The sequence below is a fragment of the Pongo abelii genome, chromosome 10 (genome assembly GCF_028885655.2).
Source record: "Pongo abelii isolate AG06213 chromosome 10, NHGRI_mPonAbe1-v2.0_pri, whole genome shotgun sequence".
NCBI lineage: Eukaryota > Metazoa > Chordata > Mammalia > Primates > Hominidae > Pongo > Pongo abelii.
In genome coordinates, this window is record NC_071995.2 from 47,146,231 (window position 1) to 47,163,592 (window position 17,362).

At 41.1% G+C, this 17,362-nt stretch overlaps 1 protein-coding gene and 1 pseudogene across 6 annotated transcripts in view; both read left to right on the plus strand.

The window, feature by feature from the left end:
- Positions 1–17,362, plus strand: part of SPATS2 (spermatogenesis associated serine rich 2) — a 165,816-nt gene that overhangs the window by 9,129 nt on the left and 139,325 nt on the right. The window lies entirely within an intron of this gene.
- LOC129049310 (FGFR1 oncogene partner 2 homolog) lies at positions 3,375–16,069 on the plus strand (annotated as a pseudogene).

Genomic DNA, 17,362 nt, shown 5'->3' on the forward strand with positions numbered 1-17,362 from the left:
AAAGCTTTGTGACGTGATGAAAACAGTGAAACTCACCTGTAACTAATGTAATAATGGGAAGTTAAAGTATTGTAGCTGAATGGTAGGTGGGACATAACACTGCAGATGAAGCCAGCTATGTAGCTTAAACTTTTTTTTTTTTTGAGACAGGGTCTTGCTCTGTCTCCTAAGCTGGAGTGCAGTGGCACAATCTTGGCTCACTGCAACCTCTGCCTCCCAGGGTTTAAGTGATCCTCCTGCCTCAGCCTCCCAAGTAGCTGGGAATGCAGGTGCTCGCCATCTGGTACTGCTAATTTTTAAGTAGAGACAGGGTCCAGGCTGGTCTCAAACTCCTGGCCTCAAATGATCCTTCCGTCTTGGCCTCCCAAAATGCTTGGATTACAGGCATGAGCCACTGCACCTGGCCTGATTTTTTTTTTTTTTTTTTTTTTTTGAGATGGAGTTTCACTCTGTCACCCATGCTGGAGTGCAGTGATGCAATCTTGGCTCACTGCAACCTCTGCCTCCCAGGTTCAAGTGATTCTCCTGCCTCAGCCTCCTGAGTAGCTGGCATTACAGGCTCCTGCCACTGTGCCTGGCTAATTTTTGTATTTTCAGTAGAGACGGGTTTCACCATCTTGGCCAGGTTGGTCTTGAACTCCTGACCTTGTGATCCACCTGCCTCGGTTTCCCAAAGTGCTGGGATTACAGGCATGAGCCACCGTGCCCAGCCCAGTGTTTTGTTAATTTTATCAGCACACAGGAGGTTTTCTTTCTTCTTCTTCTTTTTTTTGTTCATCTAGAATATACACACTGAATACACTAGGTTTGTTGAAATGGCTGTCTAATTTCTTAAGTTGATAATGCTTTAAACAAGGCTTAGTTGGTTAATCTTTTTCACCTCTGTTATTACTCAAAGGTTGTATTGTATCTAGGAATTTTAAAAGTTGATATTTGGCATTTGTCATTAGCCTACCATTCCATAATGTTATGATGATCCTATAAATTAGACTATAGGATATTATTATATGATATTATTGTAATTTGGGAGCACAGGGAACAATGCGTAACAACGACTACTAAATGTGTGTTTGGTCTCTAGCCTGATGAAAAAGCTTCTGAAAAAAGGAAGGATATTTGGTACTTTCATCCTGATTACTTGTTACCTGAAATCTTAACATTTCAGCAACATTAAGTAGGATTATATTCAATTTTTATATGATTACATTTTTCATTGGGCAGTAAAGCTGAGAACACATCATCCTTTCACACTGTACTGGCTAATTACTTCCATTGTGAAATAGCCCCAAGTATATTATTAACCTTTTTGGCAGCTGAAGTTTCTGATGCCTGACATGTGTATCTACTGAATGGCGTTAGTTATGATCAGGCCAGTATTGATAGTATAGTTATAATATTTCTATATATAATATGATCAGGCCAATATTGATAGTATAGTTATTTCTATGTATAATATTTCCAATATTTTTCTTTTAACTTATTAAAATAGGGAAGCTGTATGAGATGTTAGTTAAAAGCACAAGCCATTGAGTACACAAATCTAGCTTTGAATCTACTCCCCTACCTATTCCGTTGGTCAAGTCATTTAATTTCTCTGAGCCTACGTTTCTGTATCTGTAAAATGGATGCAGTAGTAATCCCTACTATAGAGTTGTCATGATTATTGCATTTTGTTTATTTTATTTATTTATTTTTTGAGACAGAGTCTTGCTCTTGACACCCAGGCTGCAGCACAATGGCACGATCTTGGCTCACTGCCACCTCCAGCTCCAGGGTTCAAGCGATTCCCCTGCCTCAGCCTCCTGAGTAGTTGGGATTATAGGTGCTCGCCACCACGCCTGGCTAATTTTTGTATTTTTAGTAGAGATGGGGTTTCACCATGTTGGCCAGGCTGGTCTCAAACTCCTGACCTCATGATCCGCCCGCCTCAGCCTCCCAAAGTGCTGCGATATTTATTTTGAATTAATGTTTATTATATTTTATTTTATTCTTCTTTTGAGACAGAGTCTCACTCTGTCACCCAGGCTGGAGTGCAGTGGCTCGAACTCGGCTCACTGCAACCTCCGCCTCCTGGGTTCAAGCGATTGTCTTGCCTCAGCCTCCCGAGTAGCTGGGACTACAGGCGCGTGCCTCCACGCCTGGCTAATTTTTTGTATTTTTTAGTAGAGACAGGTTTCACTGTTTTAGTCAGGATGATCTCTATCTCCTGACCTCATGATCTGCCCGCCTTGGCCTCCCAAAGTGCTGGGATTACAGGCATGAGCCACCACGCCTGGCCAATTTTATTTTTTTTGAGACAGCGTCTAGCCTTGTCGCCTAGGATAGAGTACAGTGGCATGATCATGGCTTACTGCAGCCTCGACCTGCTGGGGTCAAGCAATCCTCTTGCCTCTGTCTCCCAAGTAGCTGGGACTACAGGTGGATGCCATCATGCCTGGCTAATTTAAAAATTTTTTGTAGAGACAGGATCTTGCTATGTTGCATAGGCTGGTCTTGAACTCCTAGGCTCAGCTATCCTCTGGCCTCAGCCTCCCAAAGTGCTGGGATTATAGTCATGAGCCTCTGTGCCCATCAGATTTTATTTTATTATTTTTATTTTATTTTATTTTATTTTATTTTTTTTCTTTTTTGAGATGGAGTCTCCCTCTGTCGACCAGGCTGGAGTGCAGTGGTGCGATGTTGGCTCACTTCAACCTCCGCCTCCTGGGTTCAAGTGATTCTCCTGCCTCAGCCTCCTGAGTAGCTGGGATTACAGGTGTGTGCCACTATGCCCGGCTAATTTTTAAAAATATTTTTAGTAGAGACAAGGTTTCACCATGTTGGTCAGGCTGGTCTTGAACTCCTGACCTCATGATCCACCCACCTCGGCCTCCCAAAGTGCTGGGATTACAGGTGTGAGCCACTGTGCCTGGCCCCAGATTTTATTTTTGAGTTGAAATTCATATAGCATAAAATTAACTGGCCGGGCATGGTGGCTCACACCTGTAATCCTAGCACTCTGGGAGGCTGAGGTGGGCGGATCACGAGGTCAGGAGATCGAGACCATCCTGGCTAACATGGTGAAACCCCATCTCTACTAAAAATACAAAGAAATAATTAGCTGGGCATGGTGGCGGGTGCCTGTAGTCCCAGTTACTCAGGAGGTTGAGGCAGCAGAATGGCGTGAACCCGGGAGGTGGAGGTTGCAATGAGCCGCGATCACACCACTGCCCTCCAGCGTGGGTGACAGAGCGAGACTCCGTCTCAAAAAAAAAAAAAAAAGAAAACAGAAATTAACCGTTTTATGTCCTACAACCATCACCTCTATCTAGTTCGAATTTTTTTTTTTTTTTTTTTTTTTAGACGGAGTCTCGCTCTGTTGCCCAGGCGTGGCACGATCTCCGCTCACCGCAACCTCTGCCTCCCGGGTTCAAGCGATTCTCCTGTCTGAGCCTCCCAAGTACCTGAGACTACAGGCACACGCCACCACACCTGGCTAATTTTTGTATTTTTAGTAGAGATGGGGTTTCACCATGTTGGTCAGGCTGGTCTCAAACTCCTGACCTCAGGTGATCTGCCCGCCTTGGCCTCCCAAAGTGCTGGGATTACAGGCATGAGCCACCATGCCTGGCCGATTTCAGAACTTTTTCATCACCCCCAAAGGAGACCCTGTATTCATTAAATATTTACTCTTTATTTCCTCCTCTCATCTCTGGCAACCACTGATTTGCTTTTTGTCTATGTGGATGTACCTATTCTGTATATTTCAAATAAATGGAATCACACAATGTATGACCTTTTATGTCTGGCTTTTCTGACATAGCATAACCACAGGCTTAACCACTGGTCTCACGTATCAGAACCTCAATCCTCTCTCTTTTTTTTTTTTTTTTTTTTTTGAGACAAAATCTCACTCTGTTGACCAGGCTGGAGTGTAGTGGTGTGATTACGGCTCTCTGCAGCCTCAAACTCAAGTGAACCTCCCACCTCAGCCTCCCAAAGTGCTGGGATTACAGGCATAAACCACCATGCCTGACTGAGAACCTCATTCCTCTTTATGGCTAAATACTAGTCCGTTGTTTGGATATACACCTCTGCCTGCAATGCCTTCCAAGTCATTTGAAAAAATCTGTTTATTGGCTGCGCACGGTGGCTCACACCTGTAATCTCAGCACCTTGGGAGGCTGAGGTGGGCGGATCACCTGAGGTCAGGAGTTTGAGATCAGCCTGGCCAACATGGCAAAACCCCGCCTCTATTAAAAATACAAAAATTAGCCAGGCGTGGTTGCATGAGCCTGTAATCCCAGCTACTTGGGAGGCTGAGACAGGAGAATCACTTGAACCTGGGAGGGCAGAGGTTGCAGTGAGCCGAGATGGCACCACTACCCTCCAGCCTGGGAGACAGAGCAAGACTCTGCCTCAAAAAAAAAAAAATCTGTTTATCTATTGATGGCTAGTTGTGTCTTTTCCACCTTTGCCTATTGTGAATAAGGTTACCGTGAACATTCATGTATAGTATTTGTTTGAATACCTGTTTTGAGTTGTTTTGTGTCTATACCTAAAAGTGGAATTGCTGGGTCATATAGTAATTCTTTTTTTTTTTTTTCCTCAAAAGCTGGTGTCATAGTGTACATATAATAATTCTATATTTAACTTTTTGACAAACCACCATACAGTTTTCCATAGCAGCTGTACCATTTTACATTCCTACCAGCAACATATGAGGAGTCTGATTTCTCCACATCCTTGTCAACATTTGTTGTTGTTGTTGTTTTTAATTTTAGCTATCCTAGTAGATGTGAAGTGGTATCTCGTGCTTTTTATTTGCATTTCTGCAATGACTAGTGATGTTGAACATCTTTTTATTTGCTTGTTGGCCATTCGTATATCTTCTTGGAGAAATGTCTATTAAGTCCTTTGCCCATTTTCAAATTGGCTTGTCTTTTTGTTGAGTTATAACCATTGAATTTTAATTGCTGTAAAACACTCCATGAGTACATATAGCACGCACTCAATAACTATTAGCTAATACTATAGTTGTAATTATTTTTGCCACATGTGGTCTGAATTGGAAGGAAATTTTGCCTAGTTTTTCCAAGTAGGAGTGGAGATGCAACAAAACCTATATTTATGGCCAATAAAGATTTGACTCTGTCAGTGTTGATACTTTGCTTTTAATTGATGCTCCCAAATCAAGAAATTAGAAACATGTATACATAAAATCAGTTTATCTTTGGCAGAAATCAGTATATTATGAACGTTTAATGAATTCCTAAGAATTAATGGCAATAGTGCCTCTAGTTTTAGCTGAGATTTAGATCATCTTTCTTCATTCTGCCCTGTTATGAGACATTTGCTATAAATGCCACAATGAGAATTTTTTGAAAACTGGGTCAGGGAAGCCTACTTTTTATATTTAATAGTATGCGATTGATGTGTTATCATTGTTTTATGCTTATTGCATCTTGGTTTTATGGGGTGTTCAAAAGAAGATAGATGAGAATAGGTGATCCAAAGTAATTATTTAGAATTTTATCCTCCAGTCAGGATTGAACCATCTTGAACTGATGAATATATTCTACCAGGTTTATAGGTAGACATGCCATTTCATTATATCGTGATTTGGAGTGAGACAGTAGCTTTTAAGCAGAACAGACAGCCATATGTAAGTCTAAATTTGGTTATTTTCTTTGAATAAGCAATGGAAACTGTATGCATTCAGGAACTGGTGATTATTCAGATATCTTCTGAAGGCCCTCTCTCCCTGTGCTCTGCAGCTTTGTCCTGAACTCTCCTGTTTCTTGCGATGCCTCTGTGCCTATACCTATTTTGTGAACTCTGCCTGCAATGCTGTCCAAGTCAGTTGGTGACTCCTCAAACCTCACTGAAGTCTTTCGGGTGGATTCAAATGCTGCTTTTAGCCATTAAAATCTGTTACATCTGTTACATACTTTCACAATAGCACTTATCCTAGTGTAGTTTTAAAAATGCACTAAAAATTTTTAAAGCAGTGCATGCATGCAGTAAAAAAATTGGACAGTACAGAGATAAATGGTGAAGACAGTCTCCCAGTTTTCTTCCCCATGGATAGCACTTTCTCTTTTGTATCCTTCCAAAGATATTTTGTGCTGATACAAGAATTTTTATACCGTATGAAGTGCTTATTCATCTTATCTTTTACTTCAGGGTAATTTATGAGTAATGAAAAAATTCAAGCATTATAGAAATGTAGAGTGTGTGAAGCAAAAGGTCCCCTTTACTTTGATCCCTAACACTAGCCCTTTCCAAATAACACTGTCCTAATTAACATTCCTCTCTCCAGAAGTAACCTTTGTTATAAGCCTTGTCTGTGCCTTCAGATTGTTCTGCTTACACTTATATGCCTGTTTAAAAGTGTATATTTTTGTATTTTGTTTGTTTGTTTGAGACAGAGTTTCGCTCTTGTTGCCCAGGCTGGAGTGCAATAGCGTTATCTCCGCTCACTGCAACCTGTGTCTCCCTGGTTCAAGTGATTCTCCTGGCTCAGCATCCTGAGTAGCTAGGATTACAGGTGCATGCCACCACGCCCGGCTAATTTTTGTATTTTTAGTAGAGATGGAGTTTCACCATGTTGGCCAGGCTGGTCACGAACTCCTGACCTCAGGTTATCCACCCACCTTGGCCTTTCAAACTGCTGGGATTACAGGCATGAGCCACTGCGCCCAGCCTTTTAAATTTTATTATTATTATTATTATTATTTTAAAACAGAGTCTTGCTCTGTCACCCAGGCTGGAGTGCAGTGGCACAATTTCGGCTCAGTGCAGCCTCCGCCTCCCAGGTTCAAGAGATTCTCCTGCCTCAGCCTCCCAGGTAGCTGGGATTACAGGCGTACACCACCATGCCCGGCTAATGTTTTGTATTTTTAGTAGAAAAGGGGTTTCACCACGTTGGCCAGGCTGCTCTCGAATTCCTGACCTCAGGTGATCCGCCTGCCTTGGCCTCTCAAAGTGCTGGGATTACAGGCATGAGACACCATGCCTGGATTGTATGTATTTTTTTAATGATTTTTTATATATTATTCTTTAACTTTTTATGTGTGTCTTGGAAATTTTTTTATGTCAGATCCTCTTTATTTTTATTTATTTTTCGAGACAGGGTTTTGCTCTGCCACCCTGGCTGGAGCGCAGTGACATCATCTCATCTTACTGCATCCTCAGCCACACAGGCTCAAGTGATCCTCCCGTCTCAGCCTCCCAAGTAGCTAGGACTACAGGCCATGCTTGCTAATATTTAAATTTTTTTGTAAAGTCAAGGTCTCACTGTATTGCCCAGGCTGGTCTTGAACTCCTGGACTCAGGTGATCCTCCCACCTCAGCCTCTTAAAGTGTTGTGCTTACAGACATGAGCCGTCTTGCCCGACCCACTTTATTCTTTCTGCATGGTGTTTATTGCATAAAATGTATATACCATTTTATTTAACCATTTCCCAATTAATGGATATATCTAGGTGTTTCTAACAGTGTTTTAATGAACCACTTTTTTATATGGTTCTTGTCGGGCATGTGTGAATCTCTAGGTTGCTAGAAGTGAATTTGCTAGGTGAAAGGTTATGCTCTTGTAAACATTTTGGTGAATACTACTAAATTGCTTTACTTTTTAAAAACAATGTACTTTGACATAATTTTAGATTTACAGAAGAGTAAAGATAGTACAAAGAGCTCCCATGTTCCCTTCTCGCAGCTTCCCCTAATGTTAACCTTTCATAACCATAGGGCATTTATTAAAACTAAGAAATTAACACTACACTATTATAGACTTGGTTTGGATTCCTCCAGTTTTTCCACTAATATCTTAAAAAATCTCGGAGATGGGCTCTTGCTGTATATTGCCCAGGGTAGTCTTGAATTCTTGCCTCAAGTAATCTTCTTGCCTTGCCTCCCAAAGTGCTGGGATTACGGCATGAGCCACTGTGCCTGGCTACATTCTGGATATTAATCCTTTGTTAAATATGATTTCTTTTCCTTTTAGGCAGATGATGCTTTTTCTTCTCTCTTTTTAAAATTTCAAATGTAATATGCTTATTGTACAACATGTATAAGTTGAAAAGTGAAAGTCTCCCTACTATCTCTTTAGTCCCATTCCCCATACATGGTACTGTTCTTATCCCACAGACTAACAGATTGGTATTTTTCCTACCAGAACATTTTCTGTATAGATGTAGAAACATGTATGTATGTGTTTGTATGTGTTTGTATGTGCCTACATGTGTGCAAGTGTGTATGTATATATAAAAGCATGCATAAATATGTTTTTTGATAACAGTGAGATCATACAATATACTGCAATTTTGCTTTCTTCAGTTAACAAATCATAGAATCCTAATGTGTTGTAAATGTATGTTTCAAATACAATCTAGTGTCTTTTTCTCACTAGATTATAAGCTCCCTCCTACAGAGACCATGATTCTTCTCACCCTACACCTGTTCTTTTTCTGTGTAAATACGATCATCCATACGTTTGCTCATGCCAAAAATCTTTCTTTTTTTTTTTTTTTTTGAGATGGCATTGCACTTTTGTTGCCCAGGCTGAGTGCAATGGCGTGACCTTGGCTCACCACAACCTTCGCTTACCGGGTTCAAGCAATTATCCTGCCTCACCCTCCTGAGTAGCTGGGATTACAGGTGTGCACCACCATGCCCAGCTAATTTTGTATTTTTAGTAGAGACGGGGTTTCTCCATGTCGGTCAGGCTGGTCTGGAACTCCCGACCTCAGGTGATTTGCCCGCCTCAGCCTCTCAAAGTGCTAGGATTACAGGTGTGACCCACCACGCCCAGCCCATTCATTTCTTTAATGAAGTTTTACTGAGTGCCTACTATGAGCCAGGTACATAGGAGTAAACTAAGCATGAAAATTCTTGCCTGAATGCAGCTTATATTCTAGTGGAGAGGGCAGATATTAAGCGAAGGAGTGAAATGTTTAGTATTTCATGGGGTAATAAATGGTATTTCAAAAAAAAAAAAAAAAACATGAAAAAAACACCCCCCCAAAGGAGGGGGAGACTGTGTGAGCATGTAAGTATATAAATGTGTGTGTGTGTGTGTGTGTGTGTGTGTGACAGAGACAGAGAGAGATAGAGACAGTGATAGATTCAGATGTAGTGAGGGAAGGCCTTGTTGAGAAACTAATATTTGAGGAAAGATCTAAAAGTTGTCTTTGATTTCCTTTTCTTCCTCATACCTCACATCAAATATGTCTCCAATTCCTGTTGATTTAATCTTCAAAATATATCTTAAACCCACCCATCAAGTAGGTGGATTGAATTGGCAGTGGGAGTTTGTGAAAAATTTTCTTCTGATTGTTTTAATATTCTCAGTGAATTAGGAGATAAAGTGCTCAGCTGAGAGTGAGGATGAGGAGGGTGACGGAGGTTTGTGTAAAGAGGAAAAGGTGTGAATTGTTTAGGAGAATGGGAGAATGGCTGCAGCAGGGAAATAGTGTATGATTGCCAGGGAGCATAGAGAGCCCCTTGAGGTTTGCAGTTACAATTTTGTTGTTTTTTTTTTTTTTGAGACAGAGTCTTGCTCTGTCTCCCAGGCTGGAGTGCAGTAATGCGATCTTACTGCAACCTCTGCCTCCCAGGTTCAAGTGATTCTCGTGCCTCAGCCTCCCAAGTAACTGGGATTACAGGTGCATGCCATCATGCCTGGCTAATTTTCATATTTTTTTTTAGTAGAGTCAGGGTTTCACCATGTTGGCCAGGCTGGTCTCAAACACCTGACCACAAGTGATCCACCTGCCTCGGCCCCCAAAGTGCTGGGATTACAGGTGTGAGCCACTGTGCGCAGCTTGTGGTTATTTATTTGAGACAGAGTCTCGCTCTGTCACCCAGGCTGGAGTGCAGTGGCACCATCTCAGCTCACTGCAACCTCCGCCTCCTTGGTTCAAGCCATTCTCCTGCCTCAGCCTCCCAGTAGCTGGGATTACAGGCACGCGCCACCATGCCCAACTAATTTTTGTATTTTTAGTAGAGACGGGGTTTCACCATGTTGGCCAGGCTGGTCTCAAACTCCTGACCTCTCAGGTGATCTGCCCGCCTTGGCCTCCCAAAGTGCTGGGATTATAGGCGTGAGCTACTGTGCCCGGCCTCTGTGGTTATAAATTTAAAGTGAGATCAGTCAATGTGGTTTATTTCCTCTAGCCATATTCAGCTGCAAGGGTTTATGTTTGGAGTGGATTTAACCAGGGAGGGGTTTTGCCAAGATAGCCAAACAAAGCAGGAGAAGGGAAGGGATAGAGGGTACCTGTGTATGCAAGGGAGTGGTATAATATACTGTGGAATTCTAACCAGGTAAGGAGGGGAGGACATGAAGTGGCTAAGAGATGGTGAAAAGATGGGAGAAGCAATGGATGGAAGGTCCTGGTGGGATCAGAAGCTGCTGGAGTTTGGGTATGTGAGAGACTGAACCATGAAGATAGTGGGTCATTGTTGGACAGTGGGAGATAATTGATATTGTGAGAGCATGATCATGGGCTGAGTGGGTAAAGGACAAGATCAGTGGAGGTGAGAAATTGAAAGAACTGAGACAAGGAATTCAGAGAGATAGGGTATGGAAAGATCATCTTTGTGAAATCACTGAGAGTTAAGATAGTAGTGTAGAAAGTCACAGTAAGCCAGGTAATGGGTAATAGAATTTTTATGGGACAATGTAAGGTTTTGTGTTTTTTTTAGGGAATAAGGAGGGAGACTGATTTGGAAACATTTGTAAGGAGCAAAGAGGACACTTACCTCACCCCCAGGTCCAGTGGTATGAGAGGGATGGGGAAGGTAACTTACACCACTTTAGGGCCCCAGAGGCCAGTGTGGCCCCAGAGGAGAACCAGCTTTTAATTAGAGCAAGAAGTTGAAGGGAATATTCAAAGAAGATGCTGAAAATGTAGGAAAAGCATTTGAAAGTTTGGAGAGGTGGATGACACATGGAGACAGAACTAGAGATATGCAGAACAGTGTGGGGATTAGAATGTGGGAGATGAGGCTGGGCGTGGTGGCTCATGCCTGTAATCCCAGCACTTTGAGAGGCTGAGGTGGGTGGATAACCTGAGGTTAGGAGTTTGGGACCAGCCTGACCAACTTGGTGAAAACCCATCTCTACTAAAAATACAAAAATTGGCCAGGTGCGGTGATGCACTCCTGTAATTCCAGCTACTCAGGAGGCTGAGGCAGGAGAATCGCTTGAACCTGGGAGGTTGAGGTTGCAGTGAGCTGAGATCACGCCACTGCACACTCCAGCCCGGGCAACAGAACTAGACTCTGTCTCAAAAAAAAAAAAAAAAAAAGGATGTGGGAGATGAGAGATGTGGGAGTCTGGGGCTTCTTTGATGGACAGCATAAGCAGAGATAAAGAACCTGAAGAGATTAGGCCTGGTGGAGAGCAGGCAGGCACTGGAGGTGAGGGTGGGAGTGTGGGGAGGGAGCAGGGGCGTTCTTACCTAGATCCCCTGCTGACACATATGTTCATGATGGAGAGGAGTATCTTACTCCAGGTGTAAGGGGTTCTCTTTTGATGAATCCTGTGGGCTCTCTCTTTATGATCACATATTAATGCCTTTTGCTTTAAGTATTTATTTTTTTTGAGGCAGGGTCTTGCTATATTATAGCCCAGCCTGGCTTCAAACTTGTGGGCTCAAGCAATCCTCCTGCCTCAGCCTATTGGGTAGCTGGAACTACAGGCGTGCACCACTGTGCCTGGCTTTTTCACTTTAAGTCTTTTTGTCTCTGTTACTAATATTAATGAATGAGTTACTAATATTAATGAATGAATACACCGTGCACCACTGTGCCTGGCTTTTTCACTTTAAGTCTTTTTGTCTCTGTTACTAATATTAATGAATGAATACCAGTAAGATTTTTTGATTAATATTTGTGTAGCACATTTTTTTAAAACCATCTTTTAAATTGTCAGCCCTCTGGCTTACTTTGCTTTAAGTGTTTTTTGGTAAGCTGTACATAGTTGTATTTCAAAAATCTGATTGTCTTGATAAATGTAATCTTTTCATATTTAATGTGATTACTGATAGTTTAGACTTATTTCTGCTGTTTTCATTTATATTTGTTTTTTGAACCATACTTTTTTTTTTTTTTAATAATTTGTTTTCCCCTGACAGGGTCTCTCTCTGTCACCCTGGCTGGAGTGCAGTGGTGCAATCATGGCTTACTGCAGCCTCAAACTCATGGGCTCAATATATCCTCCTGCTTCAGCCTCTGAGCAATTGGGACTACAGGCATGTGCCACCATGCTGGACTAATTTTTTTATTTTTTGTATATATGGGGTTTTGCCATGTTACTCAGGCTGGTCTTGAACTTCTGGCCTCAAGTAATCCACCTGCCTCAGCCTCCCAAAGTGCTGGGATTACAGGCATGAGCCACCATGCCTAGCCTTGAACCACATTTTTTTTTCCTTTTTTTTTTTAGAGACAAGGTCACATTCTTTTGCCCAGGCTGGAGTGCAGTGGCATAATCCTAGCTCACTTCAGCCCCAACCTCCCAGGCTCAAGTGATCTTCCCTCTTCAGCCTCCTAAGTAGCTGGTACTGTAGGCACAAGTCCCCATGCCCAGCTAATTTTTATTTTTTTGTAGAGATGGGATCTCACCATGTTGGCCAGGCTGGTCTTGAACTCCTGGTCTCAACCAGTCCTCTCACATTGGCCTCCGAAAGTGTTGGGATTACAAGTGTGAGCCATGGTGACCACACTTCTTATCTGCATTCTGTTGTATATATGGAGTCCTTTTTTCTTCTGATTTTTAAGTTGAACATTCTATTTCTCTGTTTAGTAGTTAACTGTTAAATTTTTAACATGCATACTTACTGAAGTCCAAGATTAATATCTTTGAGTTTCTGAATAATTCAGGAACCTCAGAATGCTTTAAGTTGGAAGGACCCCGCCCAGCCTTCTCCCGCAAAGCTGCAAGTGGTCGGCTCTGCCCCACCGTAACGCGAGGAAGGAAATCCTGCAAGGCTGGAGTCCTTTTGGCACGCCTGGCAGAGGCGGTTGGCAGAGGTGTCTCCCCCGCTGGTGATGGGGCTAAACGCTACTGGCTTCACGGCCACCCCTCCGCTGCCTCCGTCTGGTTCAGCCTCTGCTCCCTGAGGAGGCAGATTAGGGGTGCGGAGTCTCTTCCCTTGGGTGCATAGGTCCCTGTTGGTAGAGGCTTTGAGTCCTCATCGCCACAGCTGACGGCTGTGAGGGACTAAGAGCAGGATATATCTTTAGAAATGAGTTGCCCAATTGAGAAGGCACTTGCTGATGCTAAAAGTCTTGTTGAAAGATTAAGAGATCAAGATGATGCAGCAGAATCTCTGATTGAGCAAACCACAGCTCTCAACAAGCGAGTCGAAGCCATGAAGCAGTATCAGAAAGAAATTCAAGAACTTAATGAAGTCGCAAGAACATCGGCCACGGTCCACATTAGTTATGGGAATCCAGCAAGAAAACAGACAAATCAGAGAATTGCAACAAGAAAGAAAAGAATTGCGTACATCTCTGGAAGAACATCAGTCGGCCTTGGAACTTACGATGAGCAAGTATCGAGAACAAATGGTTAGATTGCTAATGGCTAGCAAAAAAGATGATCCGGGAATAATAATGGAAGTTAACAAGAGCAGCACTCCAAGGATACAAGCACATGTTGACCAGATAACTGAAATGGCAGCAGTAATGAGGAAAGCCATTGAAATTGACAAGCAACAGGATTGCAAGGAACCGGAACTAATATTTCAACTTGAACAAGAAAACAAAGGCATTAGAGAGATCCTACAAATAACTGGAGAATCACTTTTGAACCTGAGGAAAGATGATGTGTCGGAAAGTACTTCTTTGTCAGCATTAGTGACCAGCAGTGACTTGAGTCTGAGGAAGAGCTGAAGAGCTTCTGAGTCTGTGAGCTTCTTACATGGCTCCAAATGGTCAAATAAGTGAATGAATGAATGAACAGAAAATTCAATCCCTTATTTTGTTCTCTTTAAATATGTACAGTGTACTGGCTATGAGATAGCAACAAAAATGCATAGTTAATGGTCATAGACTTTATTCCAAAACGTAATTGGAAAATAGAAACTGAGCCATTGCCAATTGGTAAAGAAATGAAAGATTTTCACAGTGACTACTGAATATAGCAAGAACTTTTGGCAGTGCTGCTGGCTTTCTGGGTGATTAATTAGGTAAACTTGAATATTCCCAATAAATGTTTGAGAATTCATAAAATTATACCAATTTAAAAATATAAAGTTTTGCCACTGTTTTGTGAATGGAAGATTTGCATGCTAAATTTCATCCTTATTTGGCATCAAAGTTAATACAAAGTTTATGTACCATGAGACTTCAGCTTTAGTGATTACCTACTTTCACATTTATTTAAATTTTTGTGAAAGAAAATTAAGTTTTAAAGGCTATAGGAATGTTATATGTACCATAAACAAAAGAGATAATTTAATTTTAACAGTTTACCATAACTGATACTTAGCTAACAATTGTCCGTAACTTGTTTAAGTATAAGAAATACCATTTCAGGAATGAAAAAGAAGGAATACTACTTTCTAAGAAAGAAAATCTTTTATAGTAGACATTTTAGTAGGTTAAACTTCTCCTTTGAAAGAATAAGTTTTGGTTCGAAGTCAATAATGAAGATGAGATTTGTTTTTCTCTTCTCTGGCTGATTTTTAAGGATACTATGTAGTTCATTTAATTAACAGAATTGAAATGTTTGATACGGCAAAATAGGTATGGTAATTTCAAAGTGAATTGGGAATTCCTCTGGCTCATAGAACCGTTTTAAATTAAAATTTCAAAAAAAAAAATTCTGGATCTGTTTTTAAGCTCCATCTGGTCCTCATAACCTGTAAGATTTTTCTTAAAACCTTTCAGCTGAAAGCAGGGGTAGAGGTGGGGTAATCTGTGGATTTAGAAGTATTTGTTTTCTGTTGTCTTTTAAAACGTCAAATATGCCGGGCGCAGTGGCTCACGCCTGTAATCCCAGCACTTTGGGAGGCCGAGGCTGGTGGATCACGAGGTCAGGAGTTTGAGACCAGCCTGGCCAACATGGTGAAATGCCGTCCCTACTAAAAATACAAAAATTAGCTGGGCGTGGAGGCATGTGCCTGTAATCCCAGCTACTTGGGAGGCTGAGGCAGGAGAATCGCTTGAACCCGGGAGGCGGAGGTTGCAGTGAGCTGAGATCGTGCCATTACACTCCAGCCTGGGCAACAGGGCAAGACTCTGTCTCAAAAAATATATATATTTAAAAAAAAAGTCAAATATATAGTATGTAAATTTTAAAAAAGCCACCAGTTATAGAAATGTGCTTTAACATCAGTTGAAACCTAAATTTTCTAATGTTGTGGTGATTGTAGTAAAAAGGGATAAAAGAAGAGTGTCAAACATGATGAAATATATTATACTCATTTATATTGAAGGCATATTAAAGACAAATAGAAAATTCTACTTTGAGTATATAATTTGTTAAATAAATATTACTTTATATGGTAATTTTTATGTATAATTTCATATACTGGTAAAATTCAAAACCATTTTACACTTCAGAATTTTCCTATCTTAAGTTTGGGCTGAGTGGGGTGGATGAGACTGATTGAATAGAAAAGGGCTAATGGCCCAAACATTACATAGATTTCTTTTCTCAGTCAGAGGCCTTATTTGATATTTTATAAGTAAATGACAGTTTTTATTTTTAAACTTTTTTATTGTTTTTGGGAAAGTATCCCTTAATTTAACGACACATTCGTTCAGATACTTTTTATCCCTGGTAAGAAAGAAAGGAAATAAGCTACACAATTGAGATTAAGTCTGAGGCAGTTCATTGAGGCAGCTCTACTGTAAAAGATTACTTGACAAATAATTAGTTTTGTAAACAAGTTGGGTTAACTTATTCTTGGTCTTTTTGCTTGGATATGAATTTAAGGTCTTGATTGTTATTTAGTGACACTTTTCCATCCAATTTTTTTTTGGTTGTTGTTAAACAGAACCTTAACTTTATGTCTGAGGTATGTACTGCATGGGAACCTATTTTATTATTAAAGATGAGTGATTAAAAAAATAATGCTTTAAGTTGTATTCCTTCTGTATGCTTCAATCTTATTTAATTTTTTGGTAGTTTAGTTCCACGTTAAACCATGCTTACTGTGAAATATTTCAGGCCAGGGTTGGTGGCTCACCCCTGTAATCTCAGCAGTTTGGGAGGCGGAGGCGGGTGAATCACCTGAGGTCAGGAGTTCGAGACCAGCCTGGCCAACATGGCGAAACCCTGTCTCTACAAAAAAATACAAAAATTGGTCAAGCATGGTGGCAGGCACCTGTAGTCCCAGCTACTCAGGAAGCTGAGGCAGGAGAATTGTTTGAACCCGGGAGGCGGAGGTTGCGGTGAGCCGAGATCACACCACTGCACTCCAGCCTAGGCAACAGAGTGAGACTCCATCTCAAAAAAAAAAAAAAAAAGAAAAGAAAAGAAATATTTCAAATCCACAGATAAAAAGAGAGTAGGCTGGGCGCGGTGGCTCACGCCTGTAATCCCAGCACTTTGGGAAGCTGAGTTGGGTGTATCACCTGAGGTCAGGAGTTTGAGACCAGCCTGGCCAACATGGTGAAACCCTGTCTCTACTAAAAATACAAAAATTAGCCAGGCGTGATGGCAGGCACCCGTAATCCCAGCTACTTGGGAGGCTGAGGCAGGAGAACTGCTTGAACCCAGGGGGCGGAGGTTGTAGTGAGCAGAGATCACACCACTTCACTCCAGCCTGGGCAAAACTGTGAAACTCCGTCCAAAAAAAAAAAAATAGTAATATAGAAACATCTGTGTACTCACCAGTGCTTTGTCTCACCTTAATTATGCCAATTGGAGTTGTGTATTTTTTTTAATTGTGGACATTTTCAACAATAAAAATGGAAAGAATAATATAATTAACTCCCCTGTAGACTCATCTAGCTTCAGTGATTATTAACATTTTTTGCATTCTTAGTTTCTTTATTCTTCCCACTCACTACTTTTGATGAGTATTGTCAACATTATCCATCCTTTTCTAAAAGTTCTGCATCAGCCTTTCATCCAGTGATTTTAGCAGCCATTGATTGTTGACTAGATCCATTCTTAGATTAAGGCATACAAAATAGGGATTTTTTCTAATTTTATTATTATTCTGTATTAGGTAGAATTTTTCTATGAAGAAGACTTTTTCCTTCATTAACTTTTTTATTACTTTGAAATATGGTTTGTACAGGAAGGGCAGAATTATTTCTCTTTGTTCGTATTTAGAATAATGAAATGACTTAGTGCCCCACTAACCTCCAAAAATGACTAATGTGTTTTGTTTGATTTACAGTGTGATTATAAATTAAT